The sequence below is a fragment of the Equus caballus genome, chromosome 15 (genome assembly GCF_041296265.1).
Source record: "Equus caballus isolate H_3958 breed thoroughbred chromosome 15, TB-T2T, whole genome shotgun sequence".
In the NCBI taxonomy this organism is placed as follows: Eukaryota; Metazoa; Chordata; class Mammalia; order Perissodactyla; family Equidae; genus Equus; species Equus caballus.
Genome location: NC_091698.1, coordinates 77,011,448 through 77,035,381, shown reverse-complemented (window position 1 = coordinate 77,035,381; position 23,934 = coordinate 77,011,448).

Sequence of the window (23,934 nt, the reverse complement as noted above, 5' to 3'; positions counted from 1 at the left end):
AACTTATACAGAAAAATAATAACTGTAATATAATTATGATATAAAATTATTTAATAAATTAATGAATAATTTAAATTTTAACATAAAATTATAATAAAAGATTAATTAGCCGAGTATATAAGGTATAGGTTAAAAACTTTTAATTTCATCTTAGGCTTCAAGATAAAATTTTTATGCCCAAATTACAGGAACAATTAGTCCCATGCTTCACTGGTCTAGTCAAACTTCATCAGAAAAAATGTATTTGATCCTCAGAAAAATGTTTGCCACAATAACACGGGGGAGAAAAAACACAATGGTTAGGCGTTTAGAATGCATTTCATATACTGGAAGAAAGTGAACTGATTAACAAAGAGAATAGCAAATTAAGGGGTGACTGAAGACTTTGCAAATATTTCAAACAACGTCAAAGTGGGGCCAGAAGTTTCAACTAGAGGACACAACCAGAATTAGTGGACGTAGAGGGAGGCAGACTTTAGGTCACTAACAGAAATTCTGACAGTTAGAGCTGCCCTAAAATGCAGCGCCCTTCCTTCATTATGGGGTAATTGACTCCCCATCTCTGGATGGGGCTAAATGACCATTTGACAAAGACGCCGTAAAAAGAATGTTGCTCATTTGGTGTCATACTAACTATATGATGCCTTGGCTCATTTTCCTAATAGATTTTATCTGGAGCACACTTGATAGATTCAAATTATCACACTCATGTTCTGCATTAGTTTTCTAGGCCTCACTTAAGAAACTACCATAAACTGAGTGGCTTAAAACAGAAATTATTGTCTCATGGTTCTAGAGGCTAGAAGTCTGAAATCAAGGCATCCCAGGCCAGGCTTCCTCAAAGCTCTAGGGAAGAATGTTTCCTTGAGTCCTCTAACTTCTTGGGGGTTCTGCCAGTTGTTAGTATTCCTTGGCTTGTGGCAGCATCGGTCCAATCTCTGCCTTCGTCTTCACATGGCCTTCTCTCCTGTGAGTCTGTGTCTCTGTTTACTCTCCCTATAAGGAGCCCAGTCACTGGATTTGAACTCACCCTAATCCAGTATGACACCATCTTAATTTAACTAACTACATCTGCAAAGACTTTATTTCCAAATAAGGTTACAGTCTGAGGTTCCAGGTGGACATTTTTGAGGGGGGAACATGCACTATTCAATCCAGTATATGTTCAAATTATCCTGAATTCTGAAACACTTTATGCTGAATGAGTTGGTGCTATACTTGAAGCCCAAGCCTATGCCGATTGTTCTGAAGGTAAATAGAAGAACCATACAGACTGGAAACGGAAGAGAGAGTGGAAGTACTACATATGGGCAATGCAGAAGAGCTTGAGGTATGGAGCAGGAATAAATATAAAGGGAATTTAGATTTTTCTGAGGCAAAGAACAAGACAAGGGACTGTCTATAAAATTGGTGTGGGTTTTTTTTTTTTTTTTTTTTTTGGTGAGGAAGATTCACCCTGAGCTAACATCCATTGCAAATCTTCCTCTCTTCTTTTTTTTTTCTTTTGCTTGAGGAAGATCAGCCCAGAGCTAACATCTGTGCCAATCTTACTCTACTTTGTATGCAGGGTGCCTCCACAGCATGGCTGATGAGTGGATTAGATTCACACCCAGGATCCAAACCTGAACTCAGGCCACCAAAGCAGAGTGCAGAACTTTAACCACTCAACCACGGGACTGGCCCCAGTATGATTTTTTTTATATTTGTGATTTTTATGTCCTTAGACGTCCGGGTACCATGTACATGGTATTTGCATGATCTGTCTCTGCAAATATATGCATTAATATTAGCTCACTTTCTTTGTAATCAAAGATAATGTTACCAAGAAAGCAACCTATTTATGTTTATAGATGTGGACTTTTGGCCATCTCTCTATGAACAGCCTCTTCCTGGCATCTCACTGCAGCAGATTATTGAGAGCTGGAATGATTCCCAGGAAAGTATATTGGAATTTACTTTATTTTCTCATTAAAGTCAGGCAATTGCAGTGTATAGTATAAATTACACCTCCACTGAAATTACATGTTTTCCTTTAACCAAGGGAGAATTCTTTTCTATTGTAATCTTCACAAGTCTCTCTAAAAAGCCATAAGTGAAAGGGAGAGTTTTTGAAAAATATTCCCAAATAAATATCAGCGTGAGATTTTGCAATGTGCTAACAGTACATTCAATCTTGCCTCATTGAGAAATAACTATTCCATGTAAGTGATTTTTCTAGTTAATTGTCAGTAACTCCTGATAGAGTCGTTTTCCTCTGAAATTTTAACTATATTGATGAGATTGCCTCTTAAATGGATTACACTTGCTTACATTGACGAATAGAGTTTAGTAGATTATATTTAATTATTTTTCATGATTTCAATTGAAAGTCACACATTTGTAGTGGTCTGAATCGTGGCCCCCAAAAAGATATGCTCATGTCACTACGGGCTGAATTGTGTCCCTCCCCGCAAATTCATATGGTGAAGCCCTAACCCCCAGGACAGTAGAATGTGATTGTAGGTAGAGATTAGGTCTTTAAGGAGGAAATTATGTTAAAATGAGGACTCTAGGGTGGGCCAAGCTGACTAGTGTCCTTATAAGAAGAGGAAATTTGGACATGCAGAGAGACAGCAGGGGTGCATGTGCAGAGAGGAAAGAACATGTGAGGACACAGTGAGAGAGTAGCTGTCTACAAGCCAAAGAGGGAGTCCCTAGGAGAAATCAAACCTGCCGAGACCTTGATCTTGGGCTTCTAGCCTCCAGAACTGTGAGACAATCCATTTCTACTGTGTAAGCCCCCCGGTCTGTGGTCTTTGGTTATGGCAGTCCTAGCAAATTAATGCAGTGTCCTAACCCTTGGAATCTGTCAATAGCACCAGGGGTACCATATGGCAAAGGAGTGGATATTAGTTTATACAGCAAAAGATGTGATTAAGTTAAGGATCTTATAAAAGGAACTTACCTCGGATTATCTGGGGAAGCACAAAATGCCATCACACGTATCCTTATCAGAGAGAGGAAGATGGAGTTTAGAGACAGACATACAGAGGAAAAGACGATATGACAAGATGCAACCACAAGCCAAGGAATGCTGACAGCCACTAGAAGCTGGAAGAGGCAAGGAACAGGGTGTCTCCTAGAAGCTCTGGGGAGAGTGTGGCCCTGCCGACTTTTGGCCTCCAGAACTGCAAGAGAATAAATTTCTGTTCTTTTGAGCCAACAAGTTTGTCTTTATTTGTTACAGCAGTCCCAGGAAATTAATGCAATAGTATACTTGGTTTTAACACATTGGTGTCCTCATGATGCTTAGCATTTGAAGTCTCTAATTAACTCCTGACTACTCTGTATTTGTGATTTTACTGGAAGCACTTGCTCTTTTTCTGATAGTATCACTGGTATACATGTTATTTTTCATTGATTCATTTATTTAACATAAACTCATGCACTACAAAATTATGACTTTTTTTTAAAGATTGGCACCTAAGCTAACATCTGTCACCAATCTTTTTTTCTTTTTTTCTTCTTCCTTCTTCTTCTCCCCAAAACCCCCCAGTACATAGTTGTATATTCTAGTTGTGTGTCCTTCTGGTTGTGCTGTGTGGGACACCACCTCAGCATGGCCTGAGGAGTGGTGCTATGTCCACGCCCAGGATCCGAACCAGCAAAACCCCAGGCTGCCGAAGCAGAGTGTGCGAACTCAATCACTCAGCCACGGGGCCGGCCCCACCACAAATTATTTTTGAGAGACAAAGTATATCATGAGATTCTCTATCCTCCACCATCTTACTCTCCTCAGTTCTTCTAATCTATTTCTTTCTGAAATTTATTAGTTAACAGTCCATGTACTTAAAGTTTAAAATTAAATTTTCTTTAAATCAATATTAGACCATTAAGGGGAACGCCATCTGCAAAGTTCATGGCTTCATAAGAGTCATTTTCCTTTTCTGACATCACCTCCTTTAACTTTCAGATAAGTTTTATGCTGTTTACCATATTTTTGAGGTTTTCAGAATGTTTTCAGACGTCTGATCACCAGTTATGAACACATTAGTGTAAATTTATCAAAATGACTTCCTCAAAAAATTATTTTATGTTTTCCCAAAAAGAAATTTTATCCTTTAAGTGTGCTAGTTAGTATCTTTGTTGATCCTTTCAGACCTGGTTAAAATCTTGAAAATCTAGCACAAACATTTCAGTTCATTTGAAGCCCAAGATTGGAGTTTGGATTGCCAACATAAAAGTGAATTTATTTTCATAAAATAAATTTGATTCAGGACAATTTTTAGCTAAATGGAAATTACAGTGCTTAACACAGAAAAAAATTCATTTGGAAAAGCATTATAATAGCTTAAAATTTCTACTATAATAAAATAGTAACCAAAGTCTTAACATAAATAAACAACCTCAATCCTATAAATATTTAATATATGGCTACTTGATGCCATGTACACTGCTAAGAGCTAAGTGCTAGAGATTCATATATATATTCATATATATTTATGAATATAATATATAATTTCATATATTAATGTATATATACTATAGACATACAATATATAATATATGAAAAAATCTCTGGTTCTTCAGAGTTCCAGGAGTAGAAGTTAGCAGAAGGGGCCAGTTGTCTTGGATTCTAATGAATGAAAGGAACAGAAGTATCCCCTGAGTGCTGGAGCAAAGCAAGTCTCACTGCTCAAAGCTGAGGCTGGAATGAAGGTCCAACACCCGTGAAAGAACCCTAAAAACCTGTGGCTGAAAACCGCCTGCAGCTATAACTTAAGTAAATTTGTGATCGAAAGCACACAGACTTGACCTCAGAGTCATGAACAGGAGCAAACTATACTCTGATTTGTTGACTAGCTCTGCAATGTTGCCATTATCAGAGCAAGGCATAAATTCCAAAGTCCCAATATAAGATCTTGGGACCTTGGGAGCAAAGTGAAGACAACCACTAGCTGGGAAATGATGAGAAGAGGGAAAGAAAGCAAAGAAACTCACAATCAAGATAAGCCTACAAACCAAAATTTAAAATCACATGAGGAACACTGAGGTTAAGAAAAATAGATGACAAAATCAACAATTGGAAGAGGGATTCATTCAAGACAAGATGGAAATAACATTGCCATCTAAAAATAAATCACTTTAAAATAAATACATTATAGGGTCCTCAAGATATGGACCAATTATTTTTTTAAAATAAGAAGAAATAGGGGCCAGCCTGATGGCTAAGTTCAGCACACTCCACTTTGGCAGCCAGAGTTTGCAGGATCGGCTCCCAGGAGTGGACCTACACTGCTCCTCAAGCCATGCTATGGCAGTGACCCACACACAAAATAGAGGAAGACTGGCATAGATGTTAGCTCAGGGCCAATCTTCCGCACTAAAAAAAAATAAAATAGAAAAAGAAGAAATTACAAAATACAAACAATTTGAAATAAAACAGGATCAGATGGCAAGGAAAAGGAACTATTAGAAACAGAAATAAAACAATATATTCACTGAAATTTTTAAAAATTTCATTACTGGGCATAAACTCTAAACTAAATGAGAGAATTAGTGAATTAAAAGATCACACTGAAAAGGTTAATCAGAATGTAACACAGAGGAATGGTGAAATAAAAAATATGAAAGACAAGTACAAATTTTCCAAAAAATGGAACACAGTGCGGAGAATATTTGGAGAGAATTTGGAGTATTTGAAGAGAATGGTTGAGAATTTTTCCAAGTTGAGAATTAGAAGTTCACCAAACTACCTAGCAAGAAGGGTAAACATAAATGAAGCATCATAGAGATACAGTATAACATCAAAACAAGAGGAACTATCTTAACTATAACTAGAGTTAAAAGACAGTCCTGGAGAGGAACACAGATAGGACTGACAGTAGAATTCTCAGCAGCAGCAACAGATCATGGAGGAGAATTTCCAAAGTGCTAAACAAAAATGACTGTGAACCAAAAATTCTACAAAGGGCAAAATTATCAATTAAGAGTGAGAGGAAAGAAAGTGCTTTTTTTAGTCCAAAATATTTTTTTAAAAAAGAAGGAAGGGGGGCCAGCCTGGTGGAGCAGTGGTTACGTTTGCACATTCCACTTCAGCAGCCTGGGGTTCACTGGTTTGGATCCTGGGTGTGGACCTATGCACCGCTTGTCAAGCCATGCTGTGGCAGGTGTCCCACATATAAAGTGAGGAAGATGGTCACAGATGTTAGCTCAGGGCCAGTCTTCCTCAGGAAAAAGAGAAGGATTGGCCGCAGATGTTAGCTCAGGGCTAATCTTCCTCAAAAAGAAAAAAAGAGGAAGGAAGGCTCTTCCTCTTCCTTTCATTCTCTGCCCCCATCAGTGATCCCAGCAGAAAGCTAAGCCTCTACCACCTTAGGTTGTCAACAAGGCATAGCAAGGCTGCACAAAGAGATGCAAGTCAGCCCTTCACCTCCTCCTACTCAGGAGTCAATGAGGATCGGTAGCATGCTGACCTTACATACTGCTCAGTGACAATCAAGTGGTGCCACGCACTGTTCAGCTTCTAGCAGAAAGGTGTGGGCAGGGCTGAGAGGGAGCTGAACTTCTACCCTCTCCCCCATCTGCAATGAGGCAGTGTAAGTCAATATTTCACCTTGCCAGGGAGTATCAGCAGGGCCCAACAGATAGCTAAAACATCCACATCAACCCTAGATCTGCACACTACCACTAAATGGAGACACTGTCTGCTAAGAAATAAAAAATAAAACAAAAAAGTTAAATAGGATCCAGGGTCCCCCAGCATAAGACCCAAAGTGTCTAGGGTACAATCAAAAATCTCTCATCATACCAAGAACCAGGACAAACCCAACTTGAATAAGAAAAGACAATTAGTAGATGTCAACACTGAGATGACTCAGAGGTTAAAATTACCTGACAAAATTTTAAAGCAACAAACAAAAATGTTTCAAGAAAAGCAACTACAAACACTCTGGAAACAAATGAAAAAATATAAAATCTCAGCAAATAAATAAGAGAAATACAATAGAACCAAAAGGAAATTATAGAGCTGAAAAGCATAACAACGAAGATAAAAATCTCACTGGATGGGCTCAATAGAAGATTGGAGAAAAATCAACACACAAAAATCAATTGTGTTTCTATACACTGAATAAAATACTTAGGAATAAGTTTACCCAAGAAGACAAAAGATTGTATGCTGAAAACTACACGTATTTCTGACAGAAATTAAAGAAGACACAAATAAATGCAAAGACAGCCTGTCTTCATGGATTGGCAGATGTAATATTGTTAAGATGTCAATCCTATTCAAAGCAATCTACAGATTCAATGCAATGCCTATTTAAATCCTAATGTGTTTTCTGCAGAAGTAGAAAAACCCAACCTAAAATTCATATGAAATCTCATAGGACCCCAAATAGTCAAAACTATCTTGGAAAAGGAACAAAGTTAGAAGTCTCACACTAGGCCTGGTTTCAAAACTTATTACAAAGCTACCATAATCAAAACAGTGTGGTACTGGCATAGCAACAGAAATGTAGACCAAAGGAACAGAACAAAGAGCCCAGATATAAACCCTCATGCATATGGTCAAATGATTTTTGACCAGAATGCTGAGACTACAAATGGGGGAAAAAACCAGTCTTTTCAACAAATGGTGTTGGGAAAATTGAACATCCACTTGCAAAAGAATGAAGCTGGATCCTTATATGTACAAAAATTATTAACTCAAAATGGATCAAAGATCTAAATAAGACCTAAAACTATAAAAGTCTTAGAAGAAAACACAGGGGAAAAGTACATGATGTTGGATTTGGCAATGATTTTTTGGATATGATATCAAAAGTACAAGCAACCAAATTTACAACAAATAAATTAGACTTGGTCAAAATTTAAAACTTCTGTGCATCAAAGGACAAAATCAACAGAGTGAAAAGTCAACCTATGTAATGGGAGAAAATATTGGCAAATCATATGAACAGATATGATAAGAGGTTGATATCCAGAGTATATAAAGAACTCCTACAACTCACACACACACAACCTGATTAAAAAACAGGCAAAGGATTTGAATAGACATTTCACCAAATATACAAATGGCCAAGTAATCATTAGGAAAATACAAATCAAAACTAGAATGAGATACCACTTCACACCCATTCGGATGGCTACTATCAAGAAAGTGAAGAGTGGTGGATCTTGGCAAGGATGTGGAGAGATCAAAACCCTTGGGCACTATTGGTGGGAAGGGAAAGTGGTGCAGCCACTAAGGAAAACAGGATAGTGATTATTTTAAAAAGTTAAAAATAGAGACTTCAAGTTTCCAGTTTGGCGTTCAGGGGCTTAGAAGTTGTTACTCCATCTTAACAATAAATAAAAAGCAAAACAAAATGAAAATCAACAACTCTTCTTAGATCCATCAGAGAAGAGAGGTCACAGAACAAATCACCACACCAAAAATTAGACAGATCAGTGGACACAGAGAATCCTAACTGGAGCAGAAAGCCTCAAGCAGACGCTGCTTTTGGAACCAGTCCTGGAGTAGGGGCACCTGAATTGTAATTGGCAAACCACTGGAGGCTCAGTGTGGACAAGTCTGAGAGAAAAAAACTCCAAAGTGATCGAGAATTGGAGGAAGAAGCATAGTTTTGTGAGTTTTACCTCTAGGAGCTCTACCAGATTCTCGGAGTGAAGATCAGAGAAAAATCCACTCGCGTTTCAGGCAGGGGGAGGGGAAAAGCGATCTCTTTGAAATACACCAGAGAATTCTATTCTTCTTTACAAGGCCTGCCACAACAAAACTATTTTACCAGGCCTAACCTACCAGGATTTCATCAGAACCTAAGCTACCTGAGTGAAGAGAAAGACCAACTCCAGCCCACTGTAGCCATCCTGTCCCTTGAAAGCAGGGAGGAGGGAAAGTCTGAGAAGCACTGGTGAAGGTCACAGCCCAGGGGCATAGGTTTACTAAAGGACAAAGACCTAATCATAGCACTATGGACCACTTTCCCTCTGTAACACCTCACCACCACACATCTATTTAATGGAGTTCCCTTTTTCCAGTACATCATGTCTAGCTTTCAACAAAAAATTACAAAGCATACTAACAGGCGAAAAACACAGTTTGAAGAGACACAGCAAGCATCAGAACCAGACTCAGATATGGCAAGGATGTTGAAATTATGTGACCACGAATTTAAAACAACTATGATTAATATGCTAAGGGATTTAATGGATAAAGTAAACAACATGCAAGAACAGATGGGCTATATAAGCAGAGAGATGGAAATTATGAAAAAGAATCAAAAAGAGGGGCTGGCCCCGTGGCCGAGTGGTTAAGTTCGCGCGCTCCGCTGCAGGCGTCCCAGTGTTTCGTTGGTTCGAATCCTGGGCGCGGACATGGCACTGCTCATCAAACCACGCTGAGGCAGCGTCCCACATACCACAACTAGAAGAACCCACAACGAGAAATATACAACTATGTACTGGGGGGCTTTGGGGAGAAAAAGGAAAAAATAAAATCTTTAAAAAAAAAAAAAAAAAGAATCAAAAAGAACTGCTAGAGATCAAAAACATTGTAACAGAAATGAAAAACGCTTTTGATGGGCTCATTAGCAGGCTGGATACATCAGAGAAAAGAATCTCTAAGCTTGAGGATACCTCAAAAGAAATTTCCAAAAGAGAAAAAAGACTGAAAAAGCCAGAAAACAGAATATCCAAGAACTGTGGGACAACTACAAAAGGTGTAACATACACGTAACAGGAATACCAGAGAGAGAAGAAAGATTTTCAACATCATTAGCCATTAGGGAAATGCACATTAAAATCACAATGATGTATCACTACACACCTATCAGAATAGCCAAAATAGAAAATAGTGATAACACCTGATGATGGTGGGGATGTGGAGAAATTGGATCACTCATACTCACAGTAGGAATGTAAAATGGTACAGCTCATGGCGCAGCATCAGATCATTTATGAGAGTTCTGGTTTTCATAATTCCCTGTTTGTTTCTGGTGACCAAGTATTTAATTTTCTTTCCTATAAGTTCAGGTCAATATTTAATTTTGCATTATCTTAGTCCTCATCTTACAGGAATCAGAAAAGCCTTTTGGAATTTTCTAACAGATAGATGATAGATGATAGATTGATAGGTAGATAGATAGACGTAGATGATGGATAGTTATAGATAGACACAGATATATAGATAGTGTGTATATAGATAGACGTATATATCTGTGTATATAGATATCTATACACACGTGTATAGAAATACGTATAAATATATGCACATCTATATACCACATATACATAACTTTATTTTTTTTACATATATAGAATTTTTCTGAAAATAAAGATTTTGTCCATGTTTTTGTTTTCTTCTTTTTACTTTTCTAAATTTAAAATATAAAAATACAATGTCATTTTTTGGGCCAGCCCCTGTGGTCTAGTGGTTAATTAAGTTCAGTACACTCCACTTTAGGGACCTGGATTCGGTTCCCGCGCAGGGACCTAGATCATTTGTCTGTCAGTGGCCATGCTGCGGTGGCAGCTCACAAAAAAAGAGGAAGACTGGCAACAGACGTTAACACAGGGTGAATCTTCTTTAGCAGAAAAAAAGTATACAATGTCACTTTTTTAAAAATAAACAGATTTGATATCATCATTACCTTCTAGGAATACAGGTATTTCCTACATTTTATCAAGTGTTACATAGCTTAAATGAATGACAATTCAAAAATGCCTTTCCTGATTCTCTATTCCACTCCTCAATATTATCCACATGTTGATTTTTCAGTAATTAAAACAGAACCTAGATCTTTTAAAGCCTTTTGCCAAATCTGATACTAGCTCCATTAAGCCAATCATTTTCTAATCTCTTAAATTTTTTTCCAATTTTATGTCTTAAAAAGATGTCATTATTCAAATTCTGGATGATAACCTGGAGACAGAAAAATTAGCCAAAATGAAATGAGCCCACCACAGAAAGTCCTTTTGCTCCTTTATGAAAATGTTGAGTTACATACAACACTATTGGAAAAGCACAAATCAAATGGTAGAATCAGACTAAGGGGGTACCATCATAGAAGTGTTAATGTCATCCGTAGTTCTCCTGTTTTGACGCCTGCCCTCTCATCAGTAGGCTTTATGACTAAACAGCTCATCATAAAAGACTTCAATACCAATTTTCCTGACTCTAACATGCCCCAGAAGTGTTCTTTATTCCTACTGGGGGAGTAGAACAGTTATATTATTCCTAGTGAGTTTTCCCAATATTAGCATTCAATCTGAGTCAATTCAGATAACAAATCTTTGTGCTACATCTGCACTCAAACTAGACACTTAATTTTCAGGATACCATATTTTAATCAGTCATCAGGGGATTCTTATCTGTCTCCAGCCTGGCTGTTTCAGAGGAAATTGGCATTAACCGAGCACTGAGGTTATTCCTGCTCTAATCTCAGCGTTAGTAAATTGGTGTATCTGAAGGTGCAGATATAAATGACCCTGAGTGTCTAGCCTGAGAGTCAGTGGAGCCGAGACCTAGCTTGCATACGCTTATGAAGGGAAGCCTTTATGGGCTTACCAGGGATAGAAAGAAACACAATGCTTCCACTTTTCATAGGAAAAATAACAAAAGAAACATCTCTGTCCCCTAGATAATCACTGATACCAAATTTCACCCTGCATCCTTGTTAGAACAGCCAATCAGAGAACAGCTGGTCAGTGTTTCTCAGATTTTTTAAGGTAAGTATACTCCTATCAGAAGCTACATTTTCATGTCTCTCCCAGTTTCTGTGGCTTCCAGATCCTTCTCTCCCATATACCACCTAGGCAGCTCCCAGCTCAATGCAAGCAGGACCCAGATCCTTAGAACTCTCTTAATACGTCTTTTTCTGATTCTTCTTGATTTTTGACCGTCTCCTTTGAACGTCTCCCTTTGGGATTACTAAATTTCATCCAATTTTTCCTGATTCTAGGAATAATTCTAGTCTCTGACCCTGAGTCTCATTCCCCAAGGCTGGTGCTAACCACAGCCTCTTCCTGAAAAACCTCGAAACTTTCCTTAGCGCTTCGAGCTCCTCAGGTGCATGTGCTCTTTAATTTGGCACTACGCCGAGTTACTCTTGGAAATTCCTTTTAATTAGTCTTACTTGAATCTGATTTTATGTGAACATTCCCTGAGGTGTGATACTGATTGACTCTCTTTTTTATGAGCCAAATTAATGACATGCCCACTGATTCATTTGCCTGTGGTACCTCGTGAGTCCCTCTCGCAAACCAGGCTCCAATCAAAACCGCACAGCTTCTCATCGCCGGGTTCCCTCACAGCGATTCTTCTTCTTCTTAATTCACCCACTCTATTCCATTATTTCCAAAAAATGTAAAGAGCAAAAATGTCATTCCATTCTGCAAATTAAAGCCTAGAAGAAAATTAGGAAAGAAGCTACAACTCACTTCAAGTAAACCCAGTGGGAGATAGTTAAATCAAAGATTAAGAAAATGCATAGGTGTTGTTGACTATAGTAAAGTTTTCCCTCTAGGATCCCTTTGGAACCTCCCTCCTCTGCATTCCATAGCTCGTTTCTGAAAGTGCTAGACGGCCCCTGTAAATGGGTCAGGCCCTGCTCTCTTGGATCTTAGTGAAACTAGGAAACAGACCACAGCCAAATTCCAACCTCAGTCAAGTCAAGCAGTGAAAGAAGAATTCAGGTAGAGCCACCTGCTGACTTGGGGAACCTGGGCTTTAGGATATGAGGGGATAGCCGATACAGCAGCTCAAAGATGAGTACAGGAACCCTAGGAGTCTGAGCCGGGTCACCTGGCCTAAGTCAGAAGTTCAGGAGTGAAGTCAAGGAGTAAAGGGAGGATCCCAGATTCAGTCTCAGAAATAGAAGGTGAAATTGAAGAATCAAATCAACCACAGAGGGAGAGGCCTGAGGGTCTCAAAGACCTGCTGGGCCTGTATCTGGGGGGGGACTTTTCAGCCATACACTTGCGATTGGGTTAACCCCTTTTACCCATAGAGTCCTTGCAGAAACATGAATTTCTTGAGGCTAAATGTATTAATATCATTAAACTTTATAAATAAGGGTTTATTTTTATATTTTTATGTATGAAATTACTGTTCAACATTTATGAATCAGTTCATCACTTCTATATGACAGAGGCTTCAGGAAATGGCCAAGATCTGATGGAATCTGGCACTCAAAATGAATTTAAAAAAAAGAATTAGTAGAAAATAATCTCAGTAAAATAAATAATATGATAAGAGATCTGGGATATTCTAAATAGGATTTTTAGGTAAGCAATTTTTGTTAAACCATTTAATTTTTAGAAAAATCCATAAAACATAGGGGAAAAATGTTTTAAATTGAATAATTTTAAAACTAGTATCTTTTTCCATGAATGATATTTTATAGTCAAAATTTGGCACTAATAATCAGGTTCCAAAGTCAGGAGTATACAATCTGTTTTTTAAATATGTGCTAAGGCAACATTTAAAGAGCCAAGTTTTGCCAAATGCCTAAAATGTACCACAGAGATGTACCAGCAAACTAAAGGGATGTCAACAAAAGGGCCTGACTTTACAGGATTCCTAAACCATCATTTATATCCCTCATTCATGAAGTCACAAAGTTCTTGGTTACTTCAGTACATTATTCCTTCATAAAGTCTTATAAATACAGGGTTTTGAAGACTCTAGTTAGAAAATTATGAATTCTGGTTTTTAGCTGTCTATAGGCATCAAAGTATACTTCCCAGAGGGTCAACACTTTACAAGCAGGTGTAGAACACCAATAAATTAAACCTGAGTAAAATTTTCCCAGTGTTTTGAGCTTTGGAAATTACAAAATAAAACTTCCCCACTCTGGAGATGATATTGCCAGCATGTATTTTTAGTCATAAACATGTCACATTTCAGCGTTTCACACAAAGTTCCATAACCCAGCCTGTTTTTTCATATAAGGGCAGAATTTGTGTGCCTGGCCTTTCATGGGAATGTCTCAGAGAGGTCTACTGCAGTTAGCTGGTGGTAAACGGTGTTAGGAAGACAAGTACCCCAAGCTCCAGGCATGAAGAAAGCATCAGGAGAGGTGGAACCAAGGATCACACATCAACGATATTGCCATCTTCCACCAAGCCCACTGAACAAGCAACAAATCAGCAGGTCCCTTGATACACCATGACTAAGACAACTGCTTCGAGCAGGTTCTACCAGGTGATCAGGCTTATGCCAGACCACCCTAGAGAAACTGAAAAAGCACAAAATAAATAAATCACCTGTGGAAGAAAAATTGCAATTTCAATGACCATCCCTGGCTCAAAGAGGAGAATTTAGCCCAGTAAGTAGGGACATAATATATTTAGTAATGGGATCTGGTGTTCATTTTAAAATACTTGGTCTTCCTGTTTTCCCACAGCCCCTTGCTTATCAGCACCCTTTAGCCGTAAGTGATAACATTAACAGTGGTAGGGCTGCAGCAAATATTCTCAAATCTCAGTATCAAAAGATGCTTCTTGGTCACGTGCATAGGTGGCTGCCAGTTCTACTTCTCTCTGACCCTAGATCCGGTTAGAAAGGTCTCCTTTCTTGAAAGAGCTCCCAACTGGCCCCATGCTACCATGCAACAGACATCAGCTCTGTCTCAGGAATTTTTTTTGTCTTCAGTTTAACGTCTGTGAGACATTGTTTTTAAGCAGTTCCCCTATTCTGGAGGAGATTTCACGTTACCATTTTGTGAAAAAGTTAATGGGCTTCTATCACTAAAAGTAATTCGGAGTCATTAGGTATCAAAAATGGGCATGGACCATTTATCACAACCTGAATATGTGTGTATCTCATTAACCCTCCTTCTAGTAAGCATTTGCCTTACTATCCATGGAGCAGACATAATGACAAGTTCCAACAAGCCAATTTCATGCAACCTGATGTTAACTAGGCAGTGAGAAGCAGAAAGTATCTCTCAACTGCTTTCAAGAGAACGACTGAGGACTTAAAATTTCTCTACACTATGCTAAGCATTTTGAGGCAAATAAATTTCTAAGAAAGATTCTTTGACTTCAAGTTGCTTATAATCTGGTTGCAGTAACTCATACTTCAATTGGCAAACAACGAAGGACGTAGAATATGATTGATATAACCAAGAAATCCCCCTACACACACACATACACTCCAGCTTCTGGAATGTGAAAGAATGCCAAACCCGTGAATTCCATCTTCTTTCTCTTCTTCCAAAAATGGCCCTATGCTTTCATAGGGCCTTCAAACTCTTAAGGAAAAATGCTTAACATTCCAAAGAATTATTCCCACTTTTCCCTCACATCATTGGGTAGTTGGCATTTTTCTTCATATATGGAGGCAAGGAGGTAGAAACTGGAAATGGGGTCAGTATCGTGTACTTCAGTGAAAGGACTTTGAGAAGTACAAATTGCTATACAAGTATGAGAAACTGTTAGATAACTGTCTGAGGGCAGGAACACGAAGATGGCAGAAGGCTCATTTTCTGGCTTAGAAAAAAAAATTATAAGAACACCTACCTGAGCCTATAATGGAAAACTGGCCCACAGAGTTACAAGATTTGTGAAACATTGATATGAAAAAACTCTCATCTCACTCATCAATCATTTTACTTGAGCAGTATCCAGTATAAGCATAACCAAGACAAACTAGTTAAGCAAAAGGATCAAAGATAATTATCATTTAATCTATAACAGAGTTCAAGTTCATTATAATGGCCAATCCCAGTATACATGAACAAATTATCAACTTAAATTATTAATACATAAATGCACCAAAAAACACGATATTTAAAGTCACGATATTTGTTAAAAAGGTATCCATATGGAACCCTCTCCATGAGCTACATCAGTGTAATAACTGTGAGCATTACTCGCCGTGGTTGAGTGGAACCAATCAAAAGACCAGTATCTTATAAGTCACCCAAAAGCAGAATTTGATTAATTGAGACATTATATTCAGGTTAACCTATCCAGATGAGGTACATTATGAATCTATCATATAGATAGACACAGAAGTATGTCTGTATCTATCCAAATAACTTCATATCTATGTGGGTAAGTTAATAAGCACTCCATAACTAACTCCATAATTCAATTCAATGGCGGAAGGAATAGAGATGATGCAGTGGAAGAGAGGACTGCTAATATGATGTGATAGGTTTCCATAGCTTAAGTACTTTGTTTTCATCCGGGGCCCTGAATCCATCCGTACTCATCAAAAGAAATAGTATATTCATACACATATCATAAGATTCATTGTCCAAAATGTCAACAACTACCAGGAATAAACACTCACTGTAGACCAGCTTAGTTTATGAACACTAAGTCTAAATTTGGAACAACCATATAGCACATGCTTCATTGTTGTACCCACTTTACTGATGAGGAAGCTGAGACTCAGAAGAGTCAAAGGTATTGCCCAACATCACATAGCTAGTAAATGACCAAGACATGACTGGGATATAGGTCTGAGTATAAAGTCTGTGTAATCCATCCACTATGACAAGCTTTACACCAGATAACAGAGAAGAAAAGGAGGCAGAAATAACGTTTGTCTCTATCAGGGCATTGTTCTTGGACTGCCAGCTCCTGGAGGGAGGGCAGCATCTGTTCCTATCCGAGTCTCTCTGCACAGCACTGAGCTGTGTAAGCAGGTGTTATGGGATGGCATTTTGGTAATGGGAACAACGAAAAAGCAAGAATGCAGATGATAGGAGCCTAATTCCTTGTTTTGCCCCTGAACTATAAATGGTCTTAGGAATGATATTCAGGAGACAGAAATATATAATCTCTGAACCTTAGTGACAGCATACAACTCTCATTGCGTACTGTCGACCCTGCTATGTTAATTGACAAACGTCCAAAGAGAGCATTAAATCATTGCCAAAGACCACTCAGCCCAAATTTCGATGTATTGTAGGAGGAGAAAGGGCAGATTTCTGAGAGTCCCACCTTCCTCAAACCCAATGCACGCTCCTCTAGTCTCCCCAGCAACTCAGACCTCATCAGTCCCGGAATTTTCCGTGCAGCAAAAACCAAAGGTAGAATAAATGCCGAACAGCTATTGCTGTCATTGCCTTCCCCGCAGTCATTTCGCTATTAGCTGTTGGCGGAGCAGAGTGTGTAGGTTGACGAGATCTAAGGAAGGATGAGGGATGAGATGTCAAGGCAAGGAACGCTGCTGCCAGTGCCAGGCGGCTTTGACACGGCTCAGACAGCGCGGATCAGATCAGTGGCTCGGAGACAGCCGGCAAACCAGCAAACTGAACCGCAGCAGCAGAGACCGGGAAAGAGGAGCACGTGAAAAGATCAGCATATTCAGCCTGCCGGTTATCGTCTTCCCTTTCCACCCCCAGCCCCAAACACAAGTTTCATAGTATTAAGAATGCCGTAAACTGCAGCGCGGAGCGTGTTGTCAAGTCGAACGTTACTCTTCAAATGTGAGCCCAGATGTGAAAGCAGACGCCCTGGGCACTCCCCTTGCTGTCTCCCAGGTCCGGAACATTCTCCGAGACCAGCACTCCTGCTGCAGTATCTTATCCTTAAGAAATGGGATTGGCATTTCTGGTTTCCCAATAAAGCAACAGCACATCCTGGAACTTTTCAAGTATGAATACACACACACACACACACACACACACACACACACACACACATATACACACACACTCAAAAGAAATAAGTAGGCCTGGTCTATGGCTTAAGTGGCATTATTCTTATTCCTCTTACTTGCTATGCCTATTACCCAAACCTCACTTACCATTCTCCTCCATGCAAATACACTTAATCTCATTGTCATATCCTAGACATGGTTAACATCAGTTTTGATATCACAGAAATATGTGCCCAGGATCACTGTGACATAAGTTGAAAGAGCTTGAATGCTTAACCTGTTTTTGGTGAGTTGTTTTGCTTTTGTCTGGGGATTTTTTGTTTGTTTTTTGCCGCATAAGAAGCAGCTCCTTAGCCCATCCTTGAAGGAATATGGCCAGCGCACATTCTCACCGTTCCAGATGCCAGGTTAGAACTGAAACATCTCCCCAGCTGCTCTGCAGGACGTAGAGACTAAGAATTCTTTCTAAAGATTGATCTAACTTAACCTTCAGGTGGAGAGAAATAAATACTATTCTGTCAAAAGGTAAACCCAGGGACCAGCCCTATGGCCTAATGGTTAAGTTCGGCATGCTCCATTTTGGAGGCCTGGGTTCAGTTCCCAGGTGCAGACCTATACCATGATCAGCAGCCATGCTGTGGCAGCAACCCACATACAAAATAGAGGAAGACTGGCACAGGTGTTAGGTCAGGGCAAATCTTCCTCAAACAAAAAAGGAAAAAGAGGAAGATTGGCAGCAGATATTAGGTCAGGGCGAATCTTCCTCAACAACAACAACAACAAAAATGGTAAACCCAGTCTAGCGTCTAGTGAACTCTTCCTGATGGGTCTTCCAGGGCTACTATGGGCAAAAGGAAAGAATAATGTTTTCAAGTTGGCAGATGAGGGTATGCAGGATTGGAGGACAATGAGTGAAGAATACTTGCTTAGACTCTAAGATCTCCAGGATCACCAGATCATGATCAGAAGATTCTTTAAGCCCAGAGATTAGCAGCTCCAGGTCCGGGGGTGCCAGCAGCAGGACAAGAGGACTGGGGAAGGAGTGCTGCCAGAGGCACCACACGAATGCCCAGGGACAGACCAGGGTTGTGGCCAGCCATTCAGACTCTTGAGGTCTTCATGTGAGTGAGCACTTGACACATCTGCACCGAGAGCCCGAGGTGACTGGAACTCTCCTTTAAGATTGCAGATTGGAACAAGGGACTGAAGGCAGGAGGTTTTGACGGAGCAGGAGGCTGGAAAACATTCATGGCATTGCACTGTGTGGGATGAAAAGATTTGCTGGGATGTTCTAGAGAAAGATTCCTGGGAAATCAGGGGATCCGAGGCAAACAGAAGCACCCTGTGTGGATGGGCACAGAGAGTGGAAACTGAGGCCCATACGAGTCTTGTTTCAATCATGATTGTGCCCCAGAAGGGCTAGCCTTAAACATATTCTTCTCTATTTCCAACAGTGCTGAAAATAAGGAGAGAATCCTGTTTCCACAGCAGTGAGCTTCATTAACGTGGGCAAACATATTTCTAAGATATTTTGGCTGGAAGAAGCCTTACATATTTTCTACTCCAGGGGCTGTCAACTTTAACCTGCATTAGAATCACCTGGAATGCTTGTTAAAACACAGATTGCTGGGCCCGTCAGTAGGTCTGGGGTAGGGATCAAGAATTTCCATTTCTAATTAATTAATTAAGATGTTCCCAGTTCATGCTGATGATACTGGCCTAAGGATTACACTGTAAAAAGCACTGATCTAATCCAACCCCAAGTTTTGGGGGCTTTTTTTTCAAGTAATTTTATTGAGATTATAATGGTTTATACCGTTGTGCAATTTCGGGTGTACATTATTGTTTATCAGATCCTGAATACACTTCATCGTGCTCACCCCCAGTAGTCTAATTTTTATCCATCACCATACACATGTGCCCCATTATCCATTTCACCCAACCCCAATCCCCTTCCCCTCTGGTAACCACTAATCTGTTCTCTTTATCTATGTATTTGTTATTTTCCACATATGAGTGAAATCATGCAGTATTTGTCTTTCTCTGTCTGGCTTACTTCGCTTAACATCATACATTCAAGATCCATCCATGTTGTTGCAAATGGGACAATTTTGTCTTTTTTATGGCTCAGTAGTATTCCCATTGTGTGTGTGTGTGTGTGTGTGTGTGTGTGTGTGTGTGTGTGTGTGTGTGTGTACACACCACATCTTCTTTATCCATTCATCTATAGAAGGGCACTTGTGTTGCTTCCACATCTTGGCTATTGTGAATAATGCTGCAATGAACATAACGGTGCATAAATCTCTTTGGATCATTGATTTCAAGTTCTTTGGATAAACACCCAGTAGTGGGATAGCTGGATCATATGGTATTTCTATTTTTAATTTTTTGAGAACTTTCCATACTGTTTTCCATTGTTGCTGCACCAGCTTGCATTCCCACCGGCAGTGTAAGAGTGCTCCCTTTTCTACATCCTCTCCAACATTTGCTATTTTTTGAAGAAATCAACAGGGAAAGTAAAACGTACCTGGAGACAAACAAAAATGAAAATACAGCATACCAAATCTTATGGAATGCAGCAACCCTAAGGTTTTAAAAGAAGACAATCAAATTTAACATATACTTATTAAGTGCCTACTATGACTAAGATTTTGGATCAAATATTAAAGACAAAAAGAATTTTATACTAAATCAAATTCCAGATTGATTAAAGTTTTATGTTTTAAAAATTTTATGAAACTACTAGAATGTAATTCCCGGGGGTGTGGAGGGAAGGACTTTTGGAAATGACACCAAAGGTAGAGACAATAAAGAAGAACCATAAAAGGAATTTTCTATATAAAATTATTAAATGTCTAAGAAGCAAAAAATAAAAATTATGACAAAGTACAAAATTGTGAAAAAGTATTGGCAACCTATCGGCAAAAGACAAACATAAGAAAAAGAGAAACACCTTCAGAGAAACATTAGCAAAAAATAGTTCGGCAATTTACAAAAAATAAATATAAATGGCAAATTAATATATAAAAACATTTACTTAGAGTAATAAAGAAAATTAAAGAAAGATTGTTTTTCTGATAATTTGGCAAATAAATATATTGAATGTTGGCACAGCTGACTTTCATATGCTGATGGCGAGTTTATAAATTGGTATGCTACTACAACAAACTTGAAAGTGAACAATGGCTTAAAAACAAAGGCATGTGCTTCTTGCCCACATTAAGTCCAAGGACATGCTCCTGAGTGGCAGTAGGTGCCTCTTTAGGCAGTGATGGGAAAACTCAGGCTTCTTCATTTTTCCTTCCATCTGGTGCCTCCACTGTCCTCAACATGGTGGCTTATCTGTTCACAATCAGGCCAAAAAAAGGAAATAGCATGGAAAATAGCATGCGAGTGTCGATGGAGGAGTCTTGGAATGGTATGCATAACTTCAATTCACAGTCCGTTGGCTGAAAGTCATTTATACGGTATGTGAATTATATGTCAATAAGGCTATTATTTTTAAAAATACAGAAAGAAAGTTTAGATTGTATGTCGTTATGAAAGCAAAGAGAGCAATTCAAGAAGAGAGAGGGGATTAATTGTACCGCACATTGTAAGGAGATTGAGGAAGATGAAGCCTAATAAGAATGTACAAGGCTAATTAAGAGATTATTGTTAATCCTGAAAAAAAACCAGTTTGAGCAGGATGATGAGCATCCAAGGCATCCATTTTTAAATGGAAATTCATTAAGAAAGGGCTAGGTTAAAATTGTAAGGAATAGTAGCAGTACTCAGAAACTATTCTGCTGAGTTTTGCAAGGAAAGAGAAGAGATACAAGACTACAATATAATGTGATACAGAGGGATAATGAAGGGTTATTTTTATAAGACAGCTGATGATGCATGTAATGATATAGCACCTAACTCTGGAGCAGTATCTTATTGGAGGCTGAAGGATGAGACTCTGTGCAAAAGTAGAAGATTCGTCTTGACAAGAAGAGAGATTTCTTCCTCCAAACTCTTAGGGAAATAGAAAAATTTGGTAAAAATGTGAAGACATATTGAATAGAGATAGTTTATCAGTGTTGTAATCGTTTCAGTAATATGTCTAATGATTTCTGCTAAGGGAAAGGGGAGTAGAATGTGTTTGAGATAGTGAGGGAAATGGGGCAAGTTTGGGACAGTTATGGACAGTTATGTCATTGGAAACACAATCAGAAAGAAAAAGAAGTTCTCAGGAGGTGGTTTTCTTGGTGGCCACCAAATCCCTGAGGTGGTGTCACATAGATGAATGCACAGGGATGAGAGAGTTGGGATGCAATAAATGTTAATTTCATCAGATCCTATTGCCTTTCTTACCTTTAAAAAGCTCAAATTATCAAGAGGTGACCAGAAAGTCCTCAGTAGGGGATGAAGACATCTTTTTTAAAGTTACCCAAATCCCTCACATATTATCTTTTTCCTTCTCAAATTAAAAGGCTGGCTTTCATTCTTTGAAACATTTCCCACAATCAATGTTTGTGTTTCATCACACGTCATCAACCATGTTACTCAGATGAGTCAATAGATTTAATAGCTTATACAAAGCCCAACATTTATTTTCATTTGTCCTTGTTCCTGTGTCTTGTATTCAGAAGAGCCCCACATAGTTCAATAATTTCTGGGAATGTGTTTATTGATCCTGGGGAAGCTTCAGTACAATACATGAGACCTACAAAATTTGAAGTACATATTCAACATTTACAGTCCAATTTACCTGATCAATCTAAGTAGTAGAGACCAGGGCCCTGAGAGGCTGAAATAGAGGCAGGTGAGTGGTCCAAGTGGAAAACTCTAGCCAATAGGGCAATAACCTTAGTGTACACTGGAAGTCTCTGAGCCTCCTGAGAGCAGCGTGGATGGCAAGATCTTGGTGGAGAGAAGAGGTGACTGAAAGGAGAACAGAGGGTGCAAAAAGCTAATCTCTCCCAGGATGACCTCAGCTTGGAGAAGCCTTAACATTATCTCATCTGCCTGTATGCTTGTGGGCCAAGGAAGGGACCCAGGGGCAAATTGTTCTAGAGCCACAGGACAAACTTGAACTAAGGACTAGCTTCCTATGAGCTGAAATTGCTCAACAGTAAAAATGCCTGTATCCAAAGCAGGAAGAAAGATGGAACTCGTTTTTGACTGAAATCAACATTCAAAGATGCTGAGCTGGTTGGGACTCCGGTCACAAACAGGGAAGCAAGAGCCTCTCTCAGACAATGGTCACAGTCACACAACAGGTTTTGCAGTGGCTCCAGGGGGTTAGCTCAGTTTGAAATGGGTCTGAAATTGAGGGGTAGCGGTGGGGGTCTATGCTAGCTAGTGAGCTGGCAAGGCCTGGGAAGTTAGCAGTGCCCCAGCAGGAAAGATGCATTTCAGGAGAAAATCTTAATCCGTATTATGAACTCGTCCATCAATCAGGAACTGAGTAGTCACGTCAGAAGTTAGGGAGAAACCAGAAGTTTCAGGAGAACTTGGATAACTGGGGTCTCACGCCAGATGAAATATGAAATACTAGGCTTAGGTTGCAAGGCTGGCATGAGGGCTCCTAATAATTATTCATTCATGCACTATGCCGTTATTGTGTGCCTACTATTTACTGTGGTGGTCTAGTGGTTAAGATTCGGAACTCTCACTGCCATGGCCCAGGTTGGTTTCCAGTTAGGGAACCACACCACCCATCTGTTGGTTGTCATACTGTGGTGGCTGCTATTGCTGTGATGCTGAAAGTTATGCCACTGGTATTTCAAAGGCCAGCAGGGACACCCATGGTAGACAGGTTTCAGCGGAACTTCCAGACTAAGAAAGACTAGGAAGAAGGACATGGCCACACACTTCTGAAAAAATTGGCCATGAAAATCCTATAAATAACAGCAGAGCATTGTCTGATAGGGTGCCAGAAGGTGAGAAGATGGCACAAGAAGATTGGGCAGAGTGCCACTGTGCTGTACACAGGGTCAATAGGAATTGGAGTCAACTAGACGGCTCTAACAACACACTATGTACTAGCTCTGTGATAGTTGCTGGTCATGCAAAGAGAAGTAGGGCGTAGTCTTTAAGTAGCTTACCACGTCTAGTGGGAGAGGGAAGAGCCAGTGCTCTGCAGTTTCAGTAGGGAATCCCTCGGAAATGGAGTGAGGGTCTTTGCGAATTTTGGAGGGCCTGGGTATCTACAATCAGCAGAAACTGATAACTTCTTTCCAAATTTCCCTAAAATCTACCCTACTCCAAATATAAATCTCCATTTGAAAAAAAAAAAATGGGAAAACTTTAAAGGAAATGTGAACTAGTAATTGTATTACACAAGCCAATCCCTCAAATAG